Source organism: Lynx canadensis, chromosome X (assembly GCF_007474595.2).
Source record: "Lynx canadensis isolate LIC74 chromosome X, mLynCan4.pri.v2, whole genome shotgun sequence".
Taxonomy (NCBI): domain Eukaryota; kingdom Metazoa; phylum Chordata; class Mammalia; order Carnivora; family Felidae; genus Lynx; species Lynx canadensis.
The window spans coordinates 65,710,506-65,737,612 of NC_044321.2; the positions used below are offsets into that span (position 1 = coordinate 65,710,506).

General features: G+C 34.8%; 1 pseudogene; it reads right to left on the reverse strand.

Annotated features, from left to right (window-relative positions):
* Positions 1–432: 432 nt before the first annotated feature.
* On the reverse strand, positions 433–27,107 carry LOC115506810 (annotated as a pseudogene).

The window sequence follows — 27,107 nt, forward strand, 5'->3', positions numbered from 1 at the left end:
CTTATATAAAGCATTTTAATATCACAACATCATTTTTTAACTTAATAACAACTTAACTTCAATAGAATTCTTAAGTTTTATACTTTTATTTTTGTTCCTCCTCACATTTAAGCTTATTGGTGTTATAATTCATGTAATTTTATATTGTATAACTAATAACAGATTATTGTATTTATGGCTATTTTTACCACATTTGTTTTTTAACTTTGAAATTACAAAGTTGTAAATGCATTATGTACCACTATTACCATATTATGGAAACAAAATTTGACTATATTTTTGTCATTACCAGGGAGTCATACACTGCCTTCATTTGTTTTTATGCAGATGCAAAATAAGCACATTTTAAAATGTTTTACATCGACTATCTGCAGTTATTCCATGAGGTCATGTCCATGCTGACACCACTGCTGCTGAGTGTCCTGACAGGATTTACCCAGCAGCTCCTAATGCTGGGTGCCCAGATCCATTCCATGCTGCCACAGGAAGAGCTTGGGACCATGATTTATAGCCATTGGGCTCACCTCCCTGCTTTCTATGTTTCCTCTTACCATTGGGCTGGATACTGTCACATCTAGAGAAGTACAAGAAGTGGAATTGAAGGGGTTTGTCCTGTCCCTCACCCTGTGACTTGACCACCCCCAGCCTTTCTTGATCATGTCTGCTGCATTCTTGACCAACTTTCCCTGGATCATGTCCTTCAATTACAGTGACCTCCTCTGCAATCATGACCTCTCAATTTATCCGTGGTGACATCCTGGGACCACATATATTGGTCTATAAGGTTCTGCTCAGTAGGGCCCTCCTTGTAAAAATAAGTCTACTTAAACCTTAAAAATTTCTTTAAAAATGTCCAACATCAGTAACCATAAAAGGATGCCAATTAAAATCACAATGCCATATTACTATACACCTTTCAAATTGGATAAATTAAAAAAATGTGGCAATATCAAATATTTTCATGGTTATTGAGAAATAGTACCATTCATAGAATGCTGGTGAGAAGGTAAAATGATACATTTTATTTTGAATCCACCACTTTGGAAACCAGTTGAGAAGTTTCTATTAAAACTAAGCATAAAAATCTCAAATGAGGTAGCAACGGTACTCTTTAACATTTATCCCATAGAAATGAACAGATTCACACAAAAATCTGCACATGAATGTAAATGGGAAAAAGAGAGGATCTCTCTGTATTATTGATTACAGGGGCATGTTAATCTGCCATGATTATAAATTAAAAGATTTAAAAAAAATTATGCCAGCAATATAAAATATATTTGTTCATTCCCTTTTAGCATAAACTTCTATTGGAGAATCCCTGTTTAATTTAAGATTGTATATTCTTTGATGGCTGGCATTTAGCCTTAGACTTTTTTTTTTAATTAACCATAGTAACTATAGCCATACTAGTCGTTGCTTGTTTAGTAGTTATTGGTGTATATAGCACAATAGAGTATTCATTAACATTAAATAATTAATTTGACATTGAATGCTAACTCTGTGTCATATATTGCAGTTGCTTACGTAGATAACAGGATCCTTGCATCTCTTGACATCACAATCTAGTAGACAAGACAGTATTGCAAACAGATAAATAAACAATGTCATAGGTTTTAATGAATACACACAGAGACTACTGAGAGAGCCCTATCAGGAGAGAAAAGTGTAATGAGATTTAGAGAAATCATCATAGATTAGAAAGATAAAGTTGAATATTGTAAATTCTCCAGGTGAAGAAAAAGGTGAAGTGATCGCTGATGGGAGAAATAATATTGGTATATGAAAATATTATGAAAAAAGTTTGCTGCAGGATTTTACCAGAAGTAATATAGAAATATGGTATAGCTAGAGTGTAAATGTCAGAAACAACAACAACAACAACAACAACACTATTAGAAACAGAGAAGCTAAGCATGGATCATATAGTGAAAGGTCTTGTATCCTGGGATAAAGCCGCCCAAGAATTGTGAGAAGACATAAACTAGGGTAAAAACAAACAAACAAAAAAGGTGGTCCTACTTGGCCAGCGACTATTCTGATTTTAGCACAGACAATCCCATATCCTGGGAAGCCCCTAGTCACAGACAAGCTGGGCAGGTCGTTGCCCACTAGTATGTTTCCTGAATTGTATTTAGAAAGATAACTCACTATAGCCTTAAATGAAGCCATAGTGTGGAAGAATGAAAAAGGGGATGGAGGCAGGAAATTCAGTTGGGAGAAAATTACAATTTCAATGTAAGATTTCTTCTTCATTATTAGTAATTTTTAATGGTTCTCTGCCACACAGATCAAAGTACTGGGGTCTTACAAACAACTCAATAATACAATTTTAAAGTAAGTAATTCTAGTGTTAGAATCATGTGTAACATTGTTGATGAGAAGTCAGTACTTTGTTTCTTTCATTTCAGCCTTCCTGAAAAGCATATTAATAGAAGGTTGACCATTGCATGTCTAAAAATTGAGTAAAATGTACCATGTATATGTGGGCAATCTTCATGTGAAGCATATTTAATTAACATAGGAAGATACTTTATAGATAGAGTGCTCTTATATGCAAAGTTTTCACATGGAAAAGATTATGCGTTGTTTGATTTTTTTACTTTCAGATGGAGTAGTCAGTTTTTAACCCAAATCAGAATTATGTGTAAATTATTATAAAAATAAATTCAATGAAATTTAAAGTCAGAAAAAAATTAAGGCATATTTGGCTATAATTATGAGATGTGCTGAAACTTTAATCTCTAAGTAGTTCAAAGGCTTAGCAGAGATGCAAAGAAGAAAAATAATGTTCAAAAGCTTCATTCAAAGATGTAGATTTTATAGAGTCTATGGAGAGTGAAGCACAGCATACCCATTTCACAAGAACCGAAAGAATATCTCATATGGCACATATATTTTAGTAATATTGAAAACTATAATGTAAATTATGCCAATAATTTTTTAAAATCCCACGTTTTAGACGGATATAAAATTAAAATAAACTTTACCTTCATTATAGTCCCACACCCTTGAGGAAATTACAATAACCTTTATAAATTTACTAGGCTGCTACAAACACATCTATGTACATACTTATATTTGCACAAATGGAATCATATTATATATATTTTGCAAAAGAGCCTTTCTTTTATCCTTCTAGTTAAAGTTGAAACCTCATTTGACATTTGTTAGTTCTGCATTAAGTTTCATAGACTGAATATTTAGAAAGCTAGACTGTGAATAGACAGGGTCACCAAATCAGTTGTTTTTCAGTAGAAATTACTGTTTTCCTTTTTCTCAACTTACTGTTTGATCCCTAGGCAGTCAAAGAACCAGATGTGCAATCAATCCACATTACTTAAAAAGACTGTCAAAAATATTATTTTGACTCTTTTTTGATCTTTTTTTAATACATAGAAAAGACCACAATCAAAGCATTCATTCATTAATCAAATATTTATTAAGTATATACCATGTGTCGGGCACTTAGATGTGAAGAAAAACATGACAATCACTTTTATAATATACTACATAAATAATTATTATCACCATTATTTTTATTGTTACCTCTAAAAGTTTGTCAGCTTACATTTCCATCCTAAACAATGAAATTTACTTTTGTAACGTGGGAATTCACTTTAAATATATAATTCTTGTAAGCTTATACTTCCTCAAGAACTAATATATTGTTCATACAATATCAACTACCCTCCAGAGTTTTTATTATTAAATAAAATACATAGTTTATTTAGATTTCCTTAATTCTCACCTAATGTCCATTTTCAGTTTTAAGTCCCATCCAATTATCATTTAGTTGATATATCTCTTTATGTTGCTCTCATGTATCATGATGTGTTATTTTATTAATATTTTAAGGTTTATTCATTTTATTATTCTTTATTTTGTTCTATTTATTATTTTATTTTTTAATTTACATCCAAGTTAGTTAGCATATACTGTACCAATGATTTCAAGAGTAAATTCCTTAATGACTCTTACCCATTTAGCCCATCCCCCCTCCCAAAACCCCTCCAGCAACCCTCTATTTGTTCTCCATATTTAAGAGTCTCTTATCTTTTGACCCTCTGTCTGTTTTTATATTATTTTTTCCCTTACTTTATGTTCATCTGTTTTGTATCTTAAATTCCTCGTATGGGTGAAGTCATACAATATTTGTCTTTCTCTGACTAATTTCGCTCAGCATAATACCATGTAGCTCCATCCATGTAGTTGCAAATGGCAAGGTTTCATTCTTTTTGATTGTTGAGTAATACTTCATTGTATATATATACCACATCTTCTTTATCCATTCATCCATCGATAGACATGTAGACTCTTTCCATACATTGGCTACTGTTGATAGTGCTGCTATAAATATTGGGGTGCATGTGCCCCTTCGAAACAACATACCTGTATCCCTTGGATAAATACCTAGTAGTGCAATTGCTCGGTGGTAGGGTAGTTCTATTTTCAGTTTTTTGAGGAACCTCCATACTGTTTTCCAGAGTGGCTGCACCAGTTTTCATTCCCACCAACAATGCAAAAGAGATCCTCTTTCTCTGCATCCTCACCAATATCTGTTGTTGCCTGTGTTGTTAATGTTAGTCATTCTAACAAGTGTGAGGTGGAACCTCATTGTGGTTTTCATTTGTATTTCCCTGATAATGAGTGATGTTGAGCATTTTTTCATGGGTCACTTGGCCATCTGGATGTCTTCTTTGGAGAAGTGTCTATTCATGTCTTCTGCCCATTTCTTCACTGGATTGTTTGTTTTTTGGGTGTTGAGTTTGACAAGGTCTTTATAGATTTTGGATACTAGCCCTTTATCGGATATGTCATTTGCAAATATATTCTCCCATTCCGTCACTTGACTTTTAGTTTTGCTGATTGTTTCTTTTGCTGCAAAGAAGCTTTTTATGTTGATGAGGTCCCAGTAGTTCATTTTTGCTTTTATTTCCCTTGCCTCCAGAGACATGTTGAGTAAGAAGTTGCTGCGGGTCAGGTCAAAGAGGTTTTTGCCTGCTTTCTTCTCGAGGATTTTGATGGCTTCCTGTCTTATGTTTAGGTCTTTCGTCCATTTTGAGTTTATTTTTGTGTGTGGTGTAGGAAAGTGGTCCAGGTTCATTCTTCTGCATGTCACTGTCCAGTATTCCCAGCACCACTTGCTGAAGAGACTGTCTTTATTCCATTGGATATTCTTTCCTGCTTTGTCAAAGATTAGTTGGCCATGCATTTATGGGTGTATTTTTGAGTTCTCTATTCTGTTCCATTTATCTGAGGGTCTGTTTTTGTGACAGTACCATACTGTCTTCATGATTATAGCTTTGTAATACAGCTTGAAGTCCGGGATTGTGACACCTCCAGCTTCAGTTTTCTTTTTCAAGATTGCTTTTGCTATTCAGGGTCTTTCCTGGTTCTATACAAATTTTAGGATTATTTGTTCTAGCTCTGTGATGAATTCTGGTGTTATTTTGATAGGGATTACATTGAATATGTAGATCGCTTTGGGTAGTATTGACAAAGTCGCAGGATATAATATCAATGCACAAGAATCAGTTGCATTCCTATACACCAATAATGAAGCAACAGAAAGGGAAATCAATCCATTTACAATTGCACCAAAAAACACAAAATACCTAGGAATAAATCTAACTGAAGAGGTGAAAATCTGTGCATTGAAAACTATAGAAAGCTTATGAAAGAAATTGAAGAAGACACAAAAAATGGAAAAATAACGTTTATTCATTTTAGAGAGACAGCACACAAACGGGAGAAGGGCAGAGGGAGAGGGATACACAGAATCCAAAGCAGGCTCCAGGCTTTGAGTTGTCAGCACAGAGCCTGATAGCAAGGCTTGAACCCACAAACTAAGAGATCATGACCTGAGCTGAATTCAGACACTTAACCGACTGAGCCACCCAGAAGCCCCATCTATCATGATGTTTAAAAAGTAATTTAACAGAAAATTCACATAAAATACACTTCTCTGTTTAAAAAAACAGTGTATTAACATTTTTTTTAATTTAAGCATGGATGACACACAATAATATATTGGTATCAGTTATACAAACTGATTCAACAATTCTGTATGTTACATTATGCTCAACACAAGTGTAGGTACCATCTGTAACTATGTGATGTTATTATAATACCATTGTCTATATTCCTTCTGCTATACCCTTAATTCCTTGACTTATTTATTCCATAAATGGAAGCCTGTAGCTCCCCCTCTCCTTTACCCATTTTGCCCATGCTTCTACTCTCACCTGTGGAAATCATCAGTTTGTTCTCTATATTTATAGGTCTGATTCTGCTTCTCAATAGGTTTATTCATTGTTTTGTTTTTTAGATTCCACATATGATGAAAGTTTAGATTCTACATATGACAGAAATTACATGGTATTTATCTTTTTTTCTGTATGACACATTTGGCTTAGCACAATGCCTGCTAGATCCATTCATGTTGCCACAAATGGCTAGATTACATTATTTTTTTGTGGCTCAGTAATATTCGATTTTACATCTATCATCTATCTATCTATCTATCTATCATCTATCTTCTTTTTTTCATTCATTTATTAATGGACACTTGGACTGCTTTCATATCTTAACTATTATAAATAATGCTGCATAGGGGCACATATATCTTTCCAAATTAGTGTTTTCATTTTCTTTGTGTAAATACCCAGTAATAGAATTACTGGATCATATGGTATTTTTATTTTTCATTTCTTAGGAATGTCCATAATATTTTTCACAGTGGCTATACAAATTTACAATTCCAGCAGCAGTGCATGAAAGTTTCTTTTTTACCACGTCCTTGCCAACACTTATTCCTGATCTTTTTTATGCTAGCCATTCTGCCAGGTATGAGATGATATCTCACTGTGGTTTAGATTTGCACTTCCCTGATGATTAGTGACACTGAGCATCTTTTTATGTGTCTTTTGTCCATCTGTATGGCCAAAAGTATCTATTCGGGTCCTCTGACAATTTTTAATTGGGTTATTTTTTTTTCGTGTTTGTTTTGAGTGGTATAAGTTCCTTACATATTTTAGATATTAACTCCTTATTGGATATATCATTTGCAAACATCTTCTCCCATTCAGTAGGTTGCCTTCTGTTTTGTTGAAGGCATTCTTTGCTGTGCAGAAACTTTTTATTTGGATGTAGTCTCAATAGTTTATTATTCTTTATTTGAGTACAGTTGACATACGGTGTTACATTAGTTTCAGGTGTCTGGCATAGTGATTTGCCAAGTGTTTAAATTACGCTATGTACACTACAAGTTTGCTTTTGTTCCTCACCTTAGGAGACATATATAGAAAGCCAACCACAGCCAATGTCAGAGAAATTACTGGCCATTTGTCTTCTAAGGGTTTTATGTTTTCAGGTCTCACATTTTGAGTATATTTTTGTGTTTGATATAAGAATGTGGTCCAGTTTCATCCTTTCACATGTAGCTATGCCACATTCTTGTACAAACACAACTTCTATTTAGTTTCAAAATATTTTCATCATTTTGAACTAAAACTCCTTACTAAGTAGTTTCTCTTTATTTCCTTTCCCCATATCTGTACCACAAAGTAGTAAAAACACCTACCTGTATTACCTATCTGTGAACTTATCTATTCATTCTATTTCATTCAAGTGAAATCATAAAACATGTGACCTGGTATGCCAGACATTTTTCATTTAATACAATGTATTAGAGTTTGATCCACATTGTAGCATGCATTCCATTTTGTAGTAAAATGATATTCTCTTATATAAGATAATAAAATGTAATATATATACATACATATCACCATGTTTATTCATTCACACATGATGTATAGTAGTAATTGCACATTTTGGATATTGAAAATAATGCTTATGTGTGTATGTGTATTTATGTACTTTTTAAAGTACCTGTTTTTAATTTTGGAAGTCATAAACCTTTGAGTGAAATTGCTATGTGATAACTCTGCTTAATTTTAAGGATCACTTTATCAAAGCAAGTGAAGTATTTTACATTTCCACAAGTAGTAGAATTACAGTTGTTCAAATTTATCCACATACCTGCCAACCCTTGTTTTATTTCCACTTTATATAACTGTCCGAAGGAGTGTGAAGTGGTATCACATTGTGGTTTTGATTTGCATGTAGCTAAAGACTAGTGACATTGAGTTTCATTTCATGTGCTTTTGGGACATTTGCATATTTTTTGTGAAGAAATATCTATTCATGTTTATATTCACTTATTAAAGTTGCCTTACTGTAGATTTATAAAAGTTTTTTAAAATATAGATACAAGATTCTTAATAGATATACGATTTGTAGATAGTTTCTCACATTATATAGGTTTTCATTTTACTTTCTTGATAATGTTTTTTGACATTTTAAATTTGAACTTAAATTTATCCATTTATTTTTGTTGCTCTTGCTTTCAGTGTCATATGTAAACTCTTACTGCCAAATTCAGGGCCATGAAGATTTTCCCCTATGTTTTCTCATCAGAGTTGTACAGATTTACCTGCTGTGTTTAGGTCATTGATCCATTTATAATTAATTTTTGTATATGAAAAGAGGTAGAGGTCCTTTATTCTTTTTATGTGTATATATTTGTTTACAAGTACCACTTATTGAAAAGACTACTTTTTTTCCTCACTGAATGTTCTGGCACCCTTATTAAAAATCAGTTGACTATAAGCCTGAACCAACCACAGAGACTCACTAATGGTTCATATTCAACAATAAAATTATAGGCACTATCTGACTGTGGATCCCAAAGATTTTGGAAGAATGTATTCACCCATGTACAACAGCAGAAAACCCCTTCCATTCACAGATGCCACCAACAGGCCCTCCCAGAATTCCAGACCAAGCTACCTGCTGAAGGCCTTCCCCTGCAGATGTCAGCCTGTGGAGACAACAAGAGGTGACTGTTACTGTAAAATGTAAATTCACTAGTGCAAAGATTTAAGAAGTATAAAAATTCAGGAAAACAACACCATGAATGGAAATTAATAAAGTTTCAGTAACTGACTTTAAATAAAAGATCAGTGAACTGCCTGACAAAGAATTCAAACTAATAATCTTTTTTTTTTTAATTTTTTTTTAACGTTTTATTTATTTTTGAGACAGAGAGAGACAGAGCATGAACGGGGGAGGGGCAGAGAGAGAGGGAGACACAGAATCGGAAGCAGGCTCCAGGCTCTGAGCCATCAGCCCAGAACCCGACGCGGGGCTCGAACTCGCGGACCGCGAGATCGTGACCTGGCTGAAGTCGGACGCTTAACCGACTGCGCCACCCAGGCGCCCCTCAAACTAATAATCTTAAAGAAACTCAGTAAGATAGAAAAGAACAAAGACAACTAAACAAAATCAGGTAAACAATAGATGAACAAATGGAGAGGATCAACACAGAAATGGAAACCATAAAACAAAACCAAATCAATATCCTAGAGTTGAAGAATGACTGAATTAAAAAATTCAAAGGACAGTTTCAACAGCAGACTTGATTTATTAGCAGAAAGAATTATTGAACTCGAAGAGGTCATTTGAAATCATCCAGTTATAAGAGCAAAAACTAAGAAAAAAATAATGTAAAAATATTTAGAAAGCTTATGGGACTTGTGGGGTCCCATCAAAAGAAACAATATATGTGTGATGAGAGTACCAGAAGGAGAGAAGAGTGATAAAAGGGAAGAAAACTTATTCAAAGAAATAATGCATAAAAAACTTCCCAAATTTTGGCAGGGGAGTGGACATCCCAATTCATGAAGATTCAAATTATGTAAATAGGTTGCAACTAAAAAGATCTTTACAAAGCAAATTGTAATTAAATTGTAAAATGAGAAACCCAAAGAGAGAATTTTGAAAACAACAGAAGAATGATTTGTCCCATATAACAGAACTCCCATAAGAAAATCAGCACATTTCTCAGCAGAAACCATGCAGATAAGAAGGGTATGGGATGATATACTTAAACTACTAAAAAATATCTTGCCAACCAAGAATATCATAACCATCAAAGCTACCCTTCAAAAATGAAGGAGAGATAAAAACATTCAAAGGTAAACAAAAGTTAAAGGAATGCATCACCTCTAGACCTATCTTAAGAGAAGTGCTAAAAGGTGTTGTTCAAGTTGAAACAGGCAGTAAACAGAAACATGAAGATGTATGAAAGAACAAGTCTCACTGGTAAAGGTAAATATATAAATAAATACAGAACATTCTAATTTTGGAATGGCAGTAGATAAATGATTTTTAACCCAAATATAAAAGTTAAAGTGCAAAAGTTTTAAGACTATAATGACAAATATTTCATGGTGAAAACAAAATATAAAAAGGGGTAAACATTGAAGGGTACCTGGGTGGTTCAATCTATTGAGCATCCAGCTTTGGTTCAAGTCATGATCTCAGGGTTTGAGAGTTTGAGCCTTGTGTTGAGCTTCATGCTGCCCATGAAGAGTCTGCTTGGGATTCTTGCTTTCTCCTCTGTCTTTGCCACTCCCCCACTTGCACTTTCTCTCTCTCTGTCTCTGTCTAAAAATAAATACACTTTAAAAATGAAGAAACTGTTGATATCAATACCATAAACTGGGTGGGGATATTAAAAGTGTAGAGCTTCCATATTTGATAAAATTCAAATATCTATCATCATAAAATAGACTATAAGAGGTTCAATGGAAACACAGTAGTAATGATGAGGGGGAAAAAACTATGGTAGATACACAAAAGATAAAAAGAAGCTAAGTCTATCACTTAAAAACACATCAGAGTGGCTCAGGTAGTTAAGTGTCTTTCGCTCAGGTCATGATCTGGTGATTCAGAAGTTCAAGCCCTGCATTGCGTTCTGTAGTGACAACTCAGAGCCTGGAGCCTGCTTCAGATTCTGTCTCCCTCTTTCTCTGACCTTCTGTTCATGCTATGTCTCTCTCTCAAAAATAAACACTCATCATCAGGGAAATACAATTCAAAACCACAATGAGATACCACCTTACACCTGTCAGAATGGCTAACATTAACAGCTCATGCAACAACAGGTGTTGTTGAGGATGCAGAGAAAGAGGATTTATTTTGCATTGTTGGTGGGAATGCAAGCTGGTGCAGCCACTATGGAAAACAGTATGGAGGTTCCTCAAAAATTGAAAATAGAACTCCCCTACGACCCATCAATTGCACTACTAGGCATTTATCCAAGGGATATATGTGTGCTGTTTCGAAGGGACACAGGAACTCCCATGTTTATAGCAGCACTATCAACAATAGCCAAAGTATGGAAAGAGCCCAAATGTCCATCGATGGATGAATGGATAAAGAAGATGTGGTATATATATACACAATGAAGTATTACTCGGCAATCAAAAAGAATGAAATCTTGCCATTTGCAACTACGTGGTTGGAACTAGAGTGTATTAAGCTAAGTGAAATTAGTCAGTCAGAGAAAGACAAAAATCATATGACTTCACTCATATGAGGACTTTAAGAGACAAAACAGATGAAAATAAGGAAGGAAAAAAATAATATAAAAACAGGGAGGAGGACAAAATCTAAGAGACTCATAAATATGAAGAACAAACTGAGGGTTACTGGAGGGGTTGTGGGAGGGCGGATGGGCTAAATGGGTAAGGGGCACTAAGGAATCTACTCCTGAAATCATTGTTGCACTATATGTTAACTAATTTGGATGTAAATTAAAAAAAAAATAAATTAAAAATAAATAAATAAATAAATAAACATTAAAAATAATTAAAAATACACATTAAACCACAAAGACTGCAAAAGAACAAGAAAAAATTAATACAATGACAATAACTTCTTATTTATCAATGATGACATTAAATGTAAATGAATGAAATTTACCAGTAGAAAAACAAAGTGATTGAATGGATTTTAAGACCCAATGAATAATCTAATTTACAAACAGACAGAAGACATGAATAGACATCTTTTCCAAAGAAGAAATACAGATGGCTAATAGATGTGAAAATGTGCTCAACATTACCGATCATCAGGAAAATAGAAATCAGAACTACAATAAGATATCACCTCACACCTGTAAGATTAGCTAAAATCAACAACACAAGAAACAACATGTGTTGGTGAGGATGTGGAGAAAGGGAAACCATCTCTTAGTGTTGGGAATGCAAACTGGTACAGCCACTCTGGAAAACAGTATAGAAGTTCCTTAAAAAGTAATAAAAAATAAACTATCCCATGATCCAACAATTGTACTACTAGGCATTTACCCAAGGATACAAGAATACTGATTTGAAAGGATATATGCACCCTGATGCTTATAGTGGCATTACCGACAATAGCCAAACTGGCACAGCCGAGGTGTCTACTGATTGATAATGGATAAAAAAGAAGTGATATATATATATATATATATATATATATATATATATATTATTCAACCCTCAAAAAGAATGGAGTCTTGCCATTTACAACATCCATTTACATGGATGGAGCTGGGGAGTGTTATGCTAAACAAAGTAAGTGAATCAGAGAAAGACAAATACCATATGAGTATACTGAATTTAAGAAATAATGTGGGCGGCCCTGGATGGCTCAGTCTGTTGAGCGTCCAACTTTGGCTCAGGTCATGATCTTGTGGATCATGGGTTCAAGCCCTGCATATGACTCTGTGCTGACATCTCAGAGCCTGGACCCCACTTGGAATTCTCTCTCTCTCTCTCTCTCTCTCTGTTCCTTCCCTACTTGCACTCTGCCATTCTCTCTTTCAAAAATAAATAAACATTAAAAAAAAAAAGAAATAATGTGGAATTTAAGAAATGAACAAAGGGGGAAAAAAAAAGAGAGTGAGGCAAACCAAGAAAAACAGACTGTTAACCATTGAGGACAAACTGATGGCTACCAGAGGGGGTAGTTGGGGGTGGTGGATAAAATAGTTGATAAGGACTAAAAAATGAACTTATTTGTGATGAGCACTGGCTGTTGTATGAAAGTGTTGAATTGCTATATTGTACACCTGAAAATAGTATTACACCATATATTAACAAAATATTACTTAAATAAAAGCTTTAAAAAGAAAGAATACCTAAATATATGCTGTGTACAAGAGACTCACATCAATTTAAGGACACACATATCCTGAATTTGAAGGAATGGATAAAGATATTCTATGCAAAAGGCAAACAAAAAGAGCAGGTGTGGCTATAATTCTATCAGGTAAATCATATTTTAAGTCAAAAATTCTCACAAAAGTCAAAGAAGGTTATTACATAATGATAAAGGAACCAATTATAGAGGAAGATATAATAATTAGACATTGATTTGATCCAATAGAAAATCTCCTAAATATATAGAGCAACACTGACATTTAGGGAGGGATAAATAGATAGCAAAACAATAACAGTGGTAGACTTCAATACGCCACATTTAATAATGGATAGGTCATCCACTTAGAAAATCCATTATGAAATTGCAGTCTTTTTAAAAATTTTTAAAGATTTCATTTATTTATTTTGAGAGAGAGAAAATGGGGAATGGTCAGGGAGAGAAAGAGAGAGAGAGAGAGAGAGAACCCCAAGCAGTCTCCATGATGTCATTGCAGAGCCTGATGCAAGGCTTGATTCCATGAACTGTGAGATTATCACCTGAGCTGAAATCAGGAGTGAGATGTTTAACCAACTGAGCCATCAGGTGTCCCAGGAAATGCAGTCTTGAAAAATACTATAGACCAAATGCACCTAACAGACATGTACAGAACATTCCATCAGACAGCAGCAGAATACACTTTCTTTTCAAAGGAGCATGGGTCATTCTCTAAGTTTGATTACATACTAGCTCACAAAACAAGTCTTGGAAAATTAGAGAAGTCAACAATCACTCCAAGTATTGTTTCCAAACACAATGGAATAAACATCATAACAAGTGCCCTCATAATACTCATCATAGGCCAATATCCTTGATAAACTGAATGCAAAATCCCCAAATAAAATATTAGCAAACAGAATTCAGAGCCATATTAAAAATATTATATGCCATAAACAAATGTGACTAATCTTTGGGAATCAAGAAGTATTTAATATAGGCAAATCAATCAATGTGGTATGCCACATTAATGGAATAAAGAACAAAAGTCTTGATTAATTTAATAGATGTATGAAAAGCATTTGGCAAAACTCAACAAAGTTTCATTAAAAAACAAATTTGCAATAAGGTAGGTCTAGAAGGAACTTACCAAACACTGAAAAGGCCATATATAAAAAGGCCACAAAAAAAACTTGATCAGTGGTGAAATACTAAAAGTCTGGAACTTGCTCATCTTTCACAACTATAACTGCTTACTCACTGAGCAACTACCCCTCATATGGCCTTTCCCCATCCCCTGATGATCACAATTATATTGTCTATTTCTATATATTTGACCATTTAGAGGCATTACATAAGATAAATCACACATTGTCTTTCTGTGTCTGGCATTCACTTAGCATAATATTCTCTTAGTTTATCCATGTTACTGCAAACAGTAGTATTTTCTTTGTTTAGGCTGCATAATATTCCATTTTATGTATAGACTACATTTTCTTTATTCATCTCTTGACAGATCTGCTGATCTGATTCTGAATCCTGCACTATGACATAATATTTCCATATCTAGGCTAATGTGAATAAGTGCTAAAATGTACACTGGATATCTATTCAAGATTCTAATTTCAATCTTGATTTACATTTCCCTAATCATTAGCAATATTGAGCATCTTTCCATATACCTGTTGTCCTTTTGTATGTTTTCTTTGGAGAAAAGTAGTTCAATTCCTTTGCCTATATTTAATCAGGTTGTTTGCATTTTTTTGCTATTGAGCTACAGGAGTTGTTTATATATATATATATATATATATATATATATATATATTTAAATTGCCTTTTATCAAATATATAGATTATAATTATTTTCTTCCATTTTATAGACTGCCTGTTGTTTCCTTTGCTGTTCAGAGCTTTTAAATTTGATGCACTCCTACTTGCCTATTTTTACTTTTGTTGCCTGTGCTTTTGATGTTATATACAAGAAATTTGGCAAGACCAATATCAAGAAGCTTCCTTCCCCCTTTGTTTTCTTGGAGATTTTTACAATTTCAGAAATTACATTTAAATCTTTAATTGAAGTTGAGTCAATGTTTAATGTATGGTGTAAGATAAAAGTCTAATTTTATTTTCTTGGCATAGATATCATGTTTGCATTATATCATTCGTTGAAGAGACTATCTCTTCTACAGTGTGCATTCTCAGCACCCTTCTTGAAGATTAATTGACCATAAGTTTATATCTTGCCTCTACTTTTTGTTCCATTGGTCCACATGTCTATTTTTAGTACAATACTGTTTTGACTACTGTAGCTTTTTACTATATTTTGAAATTAGAAATGTGATATAGTCAGCTTTTTTTTCTATTTGCTTAACATTGCCTTGGCTATTCATGATCTTTTGGGATTTCATATAAATTTTAGAATTATTTCTTCTTTTGAATTATTTCTATGTCTGTAAAAGTTGCTTCTGGAATTGTGATGGAGATTTCACTGAATCTGTAGATCACTTCAGGTAGTAAGGATGTTTAACAATATTAATTATCCCAATGTATGCACATGAGATGTTTCTCCATTTATTGGCATCTGCTTTAATTTTTTTTTCCTCAGTGTTTTATAGTTTTTAGTTTACAAGCCTTTTACCTCCTTGGTTAAATGTATTCCTAAGTAATTTATTCCTTTTGATAACCAAATGGGATTACATTATTAACTTCCTTTATGGATAGTTAATTGTTAACGTATAGAAATAAAACTAACTTTTACATGGTTCTTTTAAATCCTGCAACTACTGAATTTGCTTGTAGTTCTGACAGTTATTTTGTGCATTTAAAAAAAATTTTTAATGTTTATTTTTGACAGAGAGACAGAGCATGAGTGGGGGAGGGGCAGAGAAAAAGGGAGACACAGCATCCGAAGCAGGCTCTAGGCTCTGAGCTGTCAGCACAGAGCCCGATGCGAGGCTCAAACCCACGAACCGTGAGATCATGACCTTAGTCAAAGTCAGATGCCCAACTGACTGAGCCACCCAGGCGCCCCTATTTTGTGCATTTTTAAGGTTATCTGCATATAGGAATATGTCATATATAAGCAAAGATAATTTAACTTTGTTCTTTCTCATCTGGATGTATTTTATTTATGTTTTTTGTCCAACTGCACTGACTAGGATTGCCAGTACTAAGTTGAATATAACTGGTTAGATTGGATATCCTGGTCTTGTTCCTGATCTTATAGGAAAATCTTTCAAATTTTCACCATCGAGCATGATGTAAGTTGTGGACTTGTCAAATACGGTCTTAATTTTTATTTCTTCTCTTCCTTCTTTACAAGTGTGTGTGTGTGTGTGTGTGTGTGTGTGTGTGTGTGTGTGTTTTAACATGAAAGAGTGCTGAATTTTGCCTAATAGTTTTACTGTATCTACTGAGATATACATGTCATTTTTATCCTTCATTATGTTAATGTAATGAATCATATCGATTGATTTACATAGTTTGAACCTACCTTACATTTTTAGGATAAATTGTATTGTTCATGGTGTAAGATTTTTTAAAATATTCTTTTGATTTTTTTTTTTTTTTGCTAGGAGGATTAAAGTGATTGCTGTTCTCTTTGGATAAATATTAAGAAGCACAACTGCTGGAAAATATGTAAGAGTTATATTTTGTTTAGTAAAAATAAAGCAAAATTAAACACCAAACTGTCCTCTAAATTGGCTGTACTATTTTGCATTTCTAACAGCAATGTATGAGAATTGCTGTTTTTTCTCTTGGCGGCACTTGGTATTTTGAGAATTCTCAATTATGGCCATTCGAATAGGTATATAGTCATATCACATTGTTGGTTTAGTGTTCATTCTCCTGAAAACATATGATTTAGATTACATATTCATGTGTTTATTTGTTATATGTATATCTTTTTGGTGAGGTGTCTGTTAATGTCTTGGCCCATTTTTACATCGACTTGTTTGTTTCCTTATTAGCGAATTTTAAGAGGTTTTTATGTATATTTTGGATAACAGTCCTTTACAGATGTCCCTTTGCAAACATTTGCTCCAAATATATGGTTTGTCTTCTCATTCTCTTGCAGTATCTATTGCAGAGCAGAAGTTTCTAATTTTATTTTATTTTATTTTATTTTATTTTATTTTATTTTATTTTATTTCAACGTTTTTAATTTATTTTTGGGACAGAGAGAGACAGATCATGAATGGGGGAGGGGCAGAGAGAGAGGGAGACACAGAATCGGAAACAGGCTCCAGGCTCTGAGCCATCAGCCCAGAGCCCGACGTGGGGCTCGAACTCACGGACCGCGAGATCGTGACCTGGCTGAAGTCGGACGCTTAACCGACTGCGCCACCCAGGCGCCCCAGAAGTTTCTAATTTTAATGAAGTTACTTTATCAATTATTTGTTTCATGATTGTGACTTGGGAGTTATATCTGAAAGGTCATTTCAAACCCAAGGTCATGTAGGTATACTTATGTTTTTTAAATTTAGATCTGTGGGACACCTGGGTGTCTCAGTTGGTTGAGCATCCAACTATGGCTCAGGTCATGATCTCATGGTTCATGAGTTAGAGCCCTGTGTCTGGCTCTGTGCTGACAGCACAGAACCTGGACCCTATTTCGGATTTTGTGCCTCCCTCTCTCTCTACCTCTCCCTCACTCACGCTCTCTCTCTCTCTCTCTCAAAAATAAATAAACAATATTTTTGTAATAAATAAATAAAGAGATTTAGATCCTTGAGTTAATATTTGGGCAGTGTATAAGTTCTGTGTCTGGATTAAATTTTTGCATGTGATTGTACAGATGTGCTGGCACCATTTGTTGAAGACATCATCTTTGCTTCATTGTATTATTTTTCTCCTCTGTAACGTATCAGTAAACTATATTTATGGTCGTCTATTCCTGGACTCTATTCTGTTCTAGCGATCTATTTGTCTATCCTTTAATGATTATCACACTATCTTGAATACTGGAGCTCTATAGTAACATTTGAAGTTTCGCAATGTCCAGTTTCCAACTTTGCTCTTCTCTTTCAAAATTGTGTTGGCTATACGAGGTATTTTGGGTCTCTATATAAACTTTAGAATTAGTTTGTCAAAACCCATAAAATACTTTGCTGGACTTTTGATTGGGATGGCATTGAATCTATAGATCATTTTGAAAATAACTAAAATTTTGGCAATATTGAATCTCTTACACACTAGCTTTCCAATTCTTCTTTGATTTCATGCACTGGAGTTTTGCAATTTCTTCACATAGATATTATATATAATTTGTTAGATTTATACAAATGGATTTCAGTTTCTGAAGCTATTGTAAATGTTATTTTTAAAATTTTAAACTCTATTTAATTATTGTTGATATATAAGAAAGAAATTCACTTTTGTATATCACCTTTGTATCCTACAACTTTGTTATAATCATTTATTAGTTCCAAGATTTTTATTGTTGTTCATTCTTTCATATTTTTGACATAGATAATTATTTAATCTACAAAGGTAGTTTTATGTCTTCCTTCCTAATATATATACTATTTAGTTCCTTTTTCTTGCTTTACTGCTTTAAGAAGGACTTTCAGAAATTGTTGAAATGAAGTGGTAAGAAAGGTTATCCTCATCTTGTACCTGATCTTCAAAGGAGAGCTTTGAGTATGTCACCATTATCTATGATGTTAACTGTAAGTTTTTAAGACACTGTATCATTTTGGTAAACGTTCGTCTCTGTATCTAATTTACTGAGAGGTTTTACTCATGAATTGGTGTTGAATTTTGTCCAATGATTTTTCTGAATCTGCTGATATGATCATGTGTGTTTTTTCCTTTTACTTTATTTTCCTTTTGGATAGCATTAATTAATTTTAGAATGTTAAAATAGTTTTGCATACCTGGGGCAAATATTGGTCATGATACATAATTATTTTCATATGTTTTTTATTTCAATTTACTAATATTTTTTGAAGAAATGTTACTTCTTTGTTCCTGAAATACACTGGTCTGTAGATTTGTTTTCTTTTAATGCCTTTCTCTGAATTTAGTAATAGAGTAATTTTGGCCACATAAGTGAGATACAAAATATTTCTTCCCATTCCATCCTCTAAAGGAGACTGTAGAGAATTACTATAATTCGTCCATAAATATTTGGTAGAATTTGCCATCGAACAAAAATGGGCATGGTGCTTTCTGTTTTGAAATTTGAATAATTATTGATTCAATTTGTTTAAAAAGTATCATCCTATCTAGCTCATCTGTTTCTTCTTGTGTGAGTTTTGGAAGATTATGTTATTCAAGGAATTAGTCTATTCCATCTAGATTATCAACTTTGTGGGGATATGGTTTTTACTAGTATTTTTTCATTATCCTTTTAACTTACCTGGGATCTGCAGTTGTATAACCTATTTAATTTCACTTTTTTAAAGTTTTAATTAAATTCCTGTGAATTAACATTAATGTAATATTAGTTTCAGGTGTACAATTTAGTGATTATTCATTTACATACAACACTTGATGCTCATCACAACTGTTGCACTTCTTAATCCCCATCACAAAAATAAACCCATTCCCCCACTGACCTCCCCTCTATTAACCATCATTTTGTTTTCTGTAGTTGAGTCTGTTTCTTGGCTTGCCTCTCTCTTTTCCCCCCCTATGATCACTTGTTTTTTTCATAAATTCCACATATGAGTAAAACCATATGGTGTTTGTATTTCTCTGACTGATTTATGTCATTAACATAATAATCTCTAGCTCCATCCATGTCATTGGATATGGCAAGGCTTCATTATTTTGTATTGCAGAGTAGTATTCCATTATATATATATATATATATATATATATATATATATATATATACCAATTCTTTATCCATTTGTCACTTGATAGACATTTTGGTTCTTTCCATAATTTGGTTACTGTACATAATACTGCTATAAACATTCGAGGTTCATGTATCCCTTCAAATTAGTCTTTTTTTTATTCCTTGGGTATATGTTAGTAGTATTATTAGAAGATCAAAAGGCAGTTCTATTTCTAACTTTTAGAGGAACCTCCATACTATTTTCTACAGTGACTGCACAAGTCTACATTCCCATCAACATTGTAAGAAGGTTCTTCTTTCTCCACATCCTCACTAACACATATTGTTTCTTGTGTTGTTGATTGTAGCCATTCTCGTGGGTGTGAAGTGATACCTCATTATAGCTTTGACTTGTATTTTCTTTTTTTTTTAATTTTATTTAATGTTTATTTATTTTTTGACAGAGAGAGAGAGCATGAGAGGGGGAGGGGCAGAGAGAGAGGGAGACACAGAATCCAAAACAGGCTCCACGCTCTAAGCTGTTAGTACAGAGCCTGACACGGGGCTCAAACTCACTGACCGCGAGATCATGACCTGAGCCAAAGTCGGATGCTCAACCGACTGAGCCACCCAGGTGCCCGACTTGTATTTTCTTGAGGATCATTGATGTCGAGCATCTTGTCATGTGACTGTTGGATATCTGTATGTCTTTTTTGGGGGGGGGAATGTCTGTTCATGTCTTCTGCCCATTTTCAATTAGATTATTTGGTTTGAAGTGAAGAATCTTATAAGTTCTTTATATTTTTTGTATACTAACCCTTTATTGGATATGTCAATTGCAACTATATTCTCCCATTACATAGGTTGCCTTTTACATATGCTGAATATTTCCTCCAGTTTGAAGTTGTTTTTTTTTTTTTTATGAAGTCCCAATAGTTTACTTTTGTCTTTGTTTCCCCTTTCCTAAAAAGACATACCTTGTAAGAACTTTCTATGGCTGGTATCAAAGGGATTACTGCCTGTGTTTTCCTCTGGGATTTCATGGTTTCCTGTCTCACATATAAGTCTTAAATCCATTTTGAATTAATTTTTGTGTATGGTGTAAGAAAGTGGTCCAGATTCATTATTTTGCATACTGCTGTCCCATTTTCCCAACACTATTTGTTGAAGAGCCTGTTTTTTTGATTAGATATTATTTCCTGCTTTGTTGAAGATTAATTGACCATATAGTTGTGGGACCGTTTCAGGATTCTTAGTTCTGTTCTATTGATATGTGTGTCTATTTTTTTTGTGCCAGTACCATACTGTCTTGATCACTACAGCTTTGTAATAAAACTTGAAGTCTGGAATAGTGATGTTTCCAGCTTTGCTTTTCTTTTTAAAAATTGCTTTGGCTCATTGGTGTCTTTTGTGGTTCCATTCAAATATTACAACTGTTTGCTCTAGTCCTGTGAGAAATGCATTAGTATTTTGATTGGGATTGCACTGAATGGGAGATTGCTTTGGGTAATATATACATTTATAGATATAGTTATAGATTTATAGATATTACAGATAGTTTTTCAATATATGAGCATGGGATGCTTTACATTTCTTTGTGTCATCTTCAATTTCTTTCATCAGTGATTTATACTCTTCAGAGTACAGGTTTTTACTCTCCTTGGTTAGGTTTATTCCTAAGTATCTTATGGGTTTTGGTGCAATTGTAAGTGAGATTTATTCCATGATTTCTCTTTCTGCAGATTCATTGTTGGTGTATAGAAATGCAGCATGTTTTTGTATATTGATTTTGTAACCTATGACTTTACTGAACCGTGTATAAATTCTGGAAATTTTTTGTTGCAGTCTTTCAGGTTTTATATATATAGTGCCATGTAATCTGGAAATACTAAAAGTTTGTTTCCTTGCTGATTTGAATGCCTTTTATTTCTTTGTGTTGTCTGATTGCTGTGGATAGTACTTCCAAAACTATCTTAAATAACAGTGGTGAGAGCAGGCATTCCCATCTTGTTCCTGACCATAGAGGAAAAGCTCTAGATTTTTCTTCATTTGTTGATATTCTGGTTGGCCTGTTCATTATTTAGTGTCATGTTGTTTTACCTCTATGTGTTTGTGTTCTTTTCCATTTCTTTCTTGTTTTGAGCTCAAGTTTCATACTTCTGTGTTCAGAAAAATATGTATGGTATAATCTCAATCTCTTTGTACTTCTTGAGGCTTGAAATGTGACTTGTACTATGTGATTTATTCTGGAGAATATCCTATGTGCACTTGAAAAGAATGTGTATTCTGCTGTTTTACAATAAAATATTCTGAATATATCTGTTAAGTCTATTTGGTCCAGTTGACATTCAAAGCCATTGTTTCCTTGTTGATTTTCTGTTTAGATGGTCTGTCTATTAATGTAAGTGGGGTGTTAAAGTTCTCTATTATTATTGTATTATTATCAATGAATTATTTTATGTTTGATATATATATATATATATATATACACTCCCATGTTGGATGCATAAATATTTACATTTGCTAGATCTCCTTGTTGGAGTGTCCCCTGTATGATGGTATAGTCCCATTTTTCATCTCTTGTTATAGTCTATTTTTTTAAGTTTAGTTTTCTGATATATATATTGCTACTCTGTCTTTTCATGTCCATTTGCATGCAAATGATTCTTCATACCCTCATTTTCAATCTGCAGGTGTCTTTAGGTCTAAAGTAAGTTTCTTGTAGGTAGCATATAGATGGGTCTTGACTTTTATCCGTTTGGATGTCTCGTGTGTTTGACTTGAGTGCTTACTCCATTTACATTCAAAGTAATATTGATACATGGGTATTTAGTGTCATTTTATTTCTTGTTTATCATTGTACATGGAGATTTTCTCTGATCCTTTCTTGTCTTTGTCACTTTTGGTCTTTCCTTCCCACTCAAAGAGTCTTCTTTAATATTTCTTGCCAGGATAGTTTAGTGGTCATGGACTCCTTCAGTTTTTGTTTGTCTGGGAAACTCTATCTCTTCTTCTATTTTGAACCATAGCCTTGCTGTAAAGAGCATTATTGGGATGCAATTTTTCCTATTGAGCACTTTGAATATATCATGCTACTCCCTTCTGGCTTGCTAAGTTTTTGTTGAGAAATCTTTTTATTTTTTTATTTAAACATTTTTAATGTTTTTTTTTTTTTTTTTATATTTGACAGAGAGAGAGAGAGACAGAACATGAGCAGGGGAGGGGCAGAGAGAGAGGGAGACACAGAATCTGAGGCAGGCTCCAGGCCCCAACCTGTCAGAACAGAGCCCAACTTGAGCTCAAACTCACAGACCGGGAGATCATGACTTGAGGTGAAGTCGGATGCTCAACCAACTGAGCCATCCAGGTGCCCCTGTTGAGAAATCTTAAGCTAGTCTTATGGGTCTTCCCTTGTAAGTTAAGGACTTCTTTTTTTTGCCACTTTTAAGATTTTTTTCATTACCACTTTATTCTGCAACTTTAATAGCAATATATCTTGAGGTGTGCCTGAGTGGCTCAGTTGGTTAAGCTTCTGACTCTTGATTTCAGCTCAGGTCATGATTTCCTGGTTTGTGGGATTGAGCCCTGCATCAGGCTCTGTGCTGACAACGTGGAGCCTGCCTGAGATTCTCTCTCTGCCCTTTCCCTGTGCACATGCTCTCATTCTTTCTCTCTCTCAAAATAAAGAAACTTTAAAAACAAATTATTAAATTAAAAAGTCTTGATGTTTGCCTGATTTTGTTGATTTTGATGAGAATTCTATGTGCTTCCTGGATCTGGATGTGTATTTCCTTCTGAAGATGAGGGATGTTTTCAGCTATTATTTCTTCAACTAAACTTTCTGCCCCTTTTTTCCTGTGTCTTCTTCTGGGACTCCTATACTAAAAATGTTATTACATTTTATGGAGTCACTGATTTCTCTAAGTCTACTCTTTTTTATTTATTTATTTTATAAGGAGAGAGAGAGAAGAGAGGAGGGGCAGAGAGAAAGGGAGACAGAGAATCTGAAGCAGGCTCCAGGCTCTGAGCTGTCAGCACAGAGCCTGATGTGGGGCTCAAACCCACAAACTGTGAGATCATGACCTGAGCTGAAGTCAGACACTTAAGCAACTGAGCCACCCAGGCACCCCTAGTTCTTTACTTCTTTTGTTCAGCTTCATTATTGTCCATTATTTTATCTTCTAGATCACTAATACATTACTCTGCTTTTTCCAGTCTGGTGTTTATTGCAGCAAGCCAGTTTCCAATCTCATTTGTGGCATTTTTCATCTCTGATTCATTCTTTTTTAAAACTCTTTTATACCTGTTGTGTTTCACTGATGTGTTCTTTTCTCAAGACCATTAAATATCATTATGATTTTTGCTTTAAATTTTTCCTTAGGTATTTTACATCTATCTGTTTTTTTTCTACATCTCTGTCTGGGGTTTTATATTGTTCTTTCATTTGTTTTAAATTCCTCAGTTTTGGTATTTGGTTTACGTTTCTGCCTTCTCTGTGTTAGAAAACTCCATTATGTTTCCTGCTTCTCAGGGTAATGGGTTTAGAAAGAAGAGGTCACATAGTGCTCAGGGTCAGGAGCTTCATGCAGTGTCTGTGGTGTGTGCTGTGTGTGCTCTGCTACTCTATTCTGACTTCTCTATCTTTCAGGCCAGTCATCTGCAGAGGCTCTCCTTGCCTGATGTGGGCAACGTTTGGTCCCTGGGCTGAATGTGGTGACTTTTAACTAGTTGTGCTCTGGTCTGATTGATATGCTTGTGAAATGAGACCTGACACCCATTCTACCAGAACCACAGCCCTTCAGAACTCTCTAGTCTGGAAACGTGGTGTGGGCAGGGGTTTGTCCTGATCTTCTGAGGGGAATGTCCTGCCATGCTGGGACTGAGTCAAGCTTGACTGAGAAGGGCAGTCCTTCCAGATCACAGGTGGTGGAGCTCGATGTAAACAAGTTAGGCAGCCAGTGTCCAAGCTAAGCAGCTTCCTTCAGGTGGCTCTGTTTATGCCCAATGGTGGGGGGAATTGTCCCCAGACAGCTTCTTTTTTCCTGGAGAGGCACCTTGTAAATGCTGCCTCTCAGGGAAGCTCCTAGAATATAAAATATCTTCCCTGTGTGCCCCAAGCATTTTTCATATTGCTGTTTCTATGCTGTCTGCCCCCATGGTGTTTGCTTTCATTATTTCCAGGAACAGTGCAGTAACCTCCAGACCCTATTCCCAGTCTTCTGACCTTTAAAACCCCAGGTTTTAGATACATGGTGTGGACAGAAGCATGCTGATCTTCTGGAGACCAGCATGCTGGGGATGACACAAGCTTGACCAAGAAGGGCAGTCTCACCAGAACACAGGGAGATGGGTCTTGGTGTAAGCAAGTTAAGCAACCAGTGGGGTCTTTTCTGAATTTCATGCAGGTTTTAAGATTTTTTTGTCTTTGAAAAATGCCACTTGAATTTTGATAGGAATTTATTGATTTTGTAATCACATTGAGGAGCATGAATACTTTAACAATATTTTGTCTTCAATCCATGAACTCAGAATGTCTCTATTTACTTGTGTCTTCTTCAATTTCTTTTATCAATGTTGTATAGTTTTAATTGCATAGGTATGTCAACTTCTTGGTTGTATATATTCATAAGTTTATTATTTATTTTCATTCTACTGTAAATGAAATAGTTTTCTCAATGGCTTTTACAAATATGTCATTGTTAGCATATAGAAACACAACTGAATGTGCATATTAATCATTTTATCCTGTAACTTAACTAAATTCACTTATTATAATAGTCTTTTAGTAAAGTCTTTAGCTTTTTCTCTATGTATGGTGATGTCTTCTGCAAATACAGTTATACTATATGTTTTCCAGTTTGTGTGCCTTTGATTTTCTTTTATTGAATAGTTATCTGGATATTACTACCAGTAATAGAATTGATTAGAATGAACATTCTTTTCTTGTTTCTGACCTTAGAAAAAAGGTTTTTAATTTTACACCATTGAATGTAACATTTACGGCCTTGTCATGGATAGCTTTTATTATGTTGGGATATATTTCATTCATTTTTTTTAATTTTTTTAACTTTTTTTATTTTATTTTTGAGACAGAGAGAGACAGAGCATGAACGGGGGAGGGGCAGAGAGAGAGGGAGACACAGAATCGGAAGCAGGCTCCAGGCTCTGAGCCATCAGCCCAGAGCCTGACGCGGGGCTCGAACTCACAGACTGCGAGATCGTGACCTGGGCTGAAGTCGGACACTCAACCGACTGAGCCACCCAGGCGCCCCTATTTCATTCATTTTTTAAATATTTTTTTCAACTTTTTGAAACTGTTTATTTTCCATTAACCTTATTTCTTTTTTGTTTCTCTGGAGAAAAGCAGCTTCAGACAAGTCAGTGGTTGTTCCTACCTATTCAGTAGCCCGGGCAGTGGGAGCTGCAGACCAGTCTTCAGTGGCAGGACGAGTGCTCCAGTCCTCAGTAGGGAATTGCTGACTAGGCACAGAGGGCACCTGCATGCCTTCAGACCAGTTTGTGACTTCAAGTTGAGTAACAGTGAACTCAGGAACTGGAACAGTCCATTCACCCTGAAATTATTCCTTGGTCACAGCCTTTATGGCAGCAGCTTGCTCTTTCTTTTCAATCTCTTCAGGATCCCTATAGAAGGAGAGATCAGGCATGACCTCCCATAGGTGTTCACAGGAAATGGTGCCACACATGCACAGAACTTCCTGGGCCAGCATCCACCACATCAAGCCCACCGAGTGAGCTCCCTTGTTTTTGCAAGGGATGGCAATGTCCACATAGCGCAAAGAGTCTGTGCTACACAGACCAATGGCAGGCAGGTTAACATTAGAAGCTTCTGTGAGTGGTCAGCCCTGGGATCAGTAACCACCAGAAGTCTTGGCTCCCAGAAAGCTGCCTAGATGTTGTTAGTGAAGGTTCCAGGAGTGAAGCGGCCAGCAATAGGAGTGGCTCCAGTAGCAGCAGCAAACTTCAGCACAGCTTGCTGGCCAGTATTCCGGGATGATATAACACTGACATCAGCTGGATTTTCAATAGCAACAATGGCATGAGTTGCCAGCAGAATCTTCTCCTAAGGTTCTCTTCAGATTTATGATGTAAATACCATCACTTTTCCTTTTTTAGATGTGCTGTTCCCTTTGGAAGTCAAGGTTGGTGCCATCTAAGTGGGTTCCTGCTGCAAGAAATTTGAGGACATCGTCCTTCATTTGCAGGACATCAAGGGCTCTGAACATTGTGAAAGTTTCCCTTTAAGTTACAATGGGAATGCAAAACAATACCC